This window comes from Mus pahari, chromosome 8, assembly GCF_900095145.1.
Source record: "Mus pahari chromosome 8, PAHARI_EIJ_v1.1, whole genome shotgun sequence".
NCBI lineage: Eukaryota > Metazoa > Chordata > Mammalia > Rodentia > Muridae > Mus > Mus pahari.
Genome location: NC_034597.1, coordinates 27903313 through 27906196, shown reverse-complemented (window position 1 = coordinate 27906196; position 2884 = coordinate 27903313). Strand labels below are relative to the sequence as shown.

Genomic DNA, 2884 nt, shown 5'->3' with positions numbered 1-2884 from the left:
TCCTCCTCCTCCTCCTCCTCCTCCTCCTCCTCCTTCTCCATCATCTTCTGCTTCTTATTCATCATCATCCATATCAGGAACTAAATCATATTACAGTGGATGAGGTCAAATATTGTCTTGATGACTTTGCCTAACTCAACTGCATCTACCTCAGAATGCTTAGCAAACTGGGTGAAGCAGCTCTGGTTCTGCACAATGTCGACTCCTGCTGGTCTTATTCTGCATTAGATCTGAGCATTTTGTCAAATCCTTTCCATATTTCCATTTGATTTCAGTGGACTTTGAAGATGGGTTACCACTCTCATTCAGATCAAATCCTTTGGAAAGAATTGTATTTTCCAAGTTTCATCAATTCTCATCAAAATAAAAATTTTTCCTGTAAACTGATTTTGTGCCTGCAGAATCTTGTCATGGTTATGGACAAATACTGCAGAGCTTCTTTGTGTTCCTTCCTTACAAGTGTAGATACTTGGGAGTGCATGACAAATGTTGTTACCCCAAAATATGGGATTTTGATGATAAATTCTGCTCTACTTTCAAATTTTCCTTATTGGCTAGTTCATTGGGTCTATTTATATTGTGCTTTGTAAATGTGTTCAAGTGCTTCTTGATGTTTTTATTCTCCTCCTTTTGCCAGATCAGGAGAGGCCAGTCAGCTTTGCAGCAGAAACTTGTCTGGGTTTCTTAGGCTGGGACAGGAGTGTAGATTGCCAGTTCGGGGCCATTGCAGGAGGGGAGTGTCTAGAAGCTAGAATCCAGAGCTCCCTCCTGTATGATCACACTGGTTTGATGCATGTTCAATTGTAACTATTCTTATTGTCTAGAATGCACCTTCTGTAACTTCAGAGAGGTAGACCTAGGAAATTCTTCAAATTATTTCAAGTGGAAGCAAGGTGTTAACTGAAACCCATGTCCTCTAACTTGACTACACCTCTTTCTCAGGTGGGCTCCAATGTGAAGAAGACCATTATTGGGATCCTAACCTTGCACAGAGTTACTCCTGCTGCCACTCTGGCATTCATGTCTCATCTGACGCCTACCAACTAATATCACATGGCATAGAACCCCAAAATGACAGTCCCATTGATCAGGTCCTCGAAGTGTAGTTGTCTGAACTACTGTCAGAGTTAAAGCTCTGTCAGCTGGGCTTCACTTTATCACTTATAACCATGAAGAAGCCTAAAATGTGGTTAATAATTGCTTTCACAGAACGTAGTAAACTTCACCTAAAATTTTATGTATTTCTTGGTTCACCTTCTTATCACACAAGCACATGAACACAATCTGTAATACACAGGTTCTCTGGGTTTTCTTTCTTCTCCTTTTTTTTTTTTTTTAAGTTTCCATATAGATAAGGATACTTTGTGAGTGAAATAGATTCCACCTAAGCCAATTTAGGTTAAACACAAGTGAGTGTGGGATTTGATAGTTTTGGAAAGTGCAAAGTTAAAGAGTAGAATTGACTCAGGAAGGAACTGACTCAAAACTACCAATATATCATTAGGGAAATGATCAAAGCACAAGTACTATGAGGAAACCAAGTTTTCTCCTGTGTTCTATGTTGCCTGGGGATTTTTTTAAAAAACCTCCCTCAGATGGCTTGCCTCTGGGTTTTTCTCAGGCAGGTGTTTTCTACATGGTTAGAAAAGTTGGACTTGTAACTGACTAGCCTCATGCACAGGCAGCAGAAATTCTCTTTTCAAACCCCCTAGGATCCCTAAAGCTTGATCTGGAAAACGCTCAGCTGGGTTACCAGGCTTGCATTGACCCCTGATATGAATCAACCACATGCAGACTCATGCTTTGATCAGAATGTGCTTGGACTCACTAAGACATGTTCGGTCAGAGGGAGAAAGTTTGAGGGAAAATGAGCTCCGATACTAAAAGAAATGGAATTAGTTGTAGACAGAAAAACAAACAATGTATCTAATGGTTCGATTTATTTGTCTTTTGCAATATTGGGGGTCATGGGTCACTGGTCTGTTTTCTGTTTGCTTGTTTTTACAGTTTTTTTCTCCCATAATGGAAACCTTGTACCTCCTTTGAGAAAATGATACACATTCTGAATGAGTAATTCTAGGCTGACGGATTCTTCCTGCCTTTTCAGATTTTTCCCATGGCTCTTGCCAACCACAAGGATTCTTGAAGCTAGTGGTGGGAGGAATTCCTATGTCAAGGCTCTGAATTCTCTCCATTAGATAGGGAATAAGCTTCCTTTGTGCCTTACCAACAGATTTTGAGAAGACTTTAATTCTACTTCTGATGTCTAACTATTCTGTTTAAATAATTACTGGTAGATGTTTCAATATAAAACAAGTACATACTCATTAAAATATTTGGAAAATGTAGAAAGTTAGGAGGCAGAAAAGGCATTGGTAATCTTATATTCCCAAACAACTGCTGCTGATCCGTGTTTCAGAGCACTACCATCCTACAATTTCATTATGAATGGCTTTTAAATATTTTTGTTTGCTTTGCATAGCAGTAATCATGCTGTATACACAATTTTGTATCCCTAAGTATAAAATTATAATGATAACATAGCAGAAGCTTTCCCCTGTGTTATTATAAGCCGTTCCTAAATATCCATTGTGAACAGTTCCATTGATTGAATCATTTCCTTCCTATTGGACGTTCAGGTTATTTGCAGTGTTTGAATAATGCCGTGATGAACACTTTTATAAATGAAACATTCCCTACACGGGAGAATTTTTTCTGCTTAGTGTAGATTGCGTGGAAATAGGGCATGTGTTCATGTATGTATGCTGCCCTTTCAAATAGCTGCGAGACACAGTGCAAATAAGAAAGCAATATCCTTTTCCATGAGGAGTCGTATTGTCTTATGCAGGAGAGTTGTTTTTTAAATGATACCGATTTCCTGCAC

At 38.9% G+C, this 2884-nt stretch overlaps 1 pseudogene; it reads right to left on the bottom strand.

The window, feature by feature from the left end:
* The window catches only part of LOC110325750, a 1613-nt pseudogene extending 584 nt beyond the window's left edge, over positions 1-1029 (bottom strand).
* Between the last annotated feature and the right edge of the window lie 1855 nt (positions 1030-2884).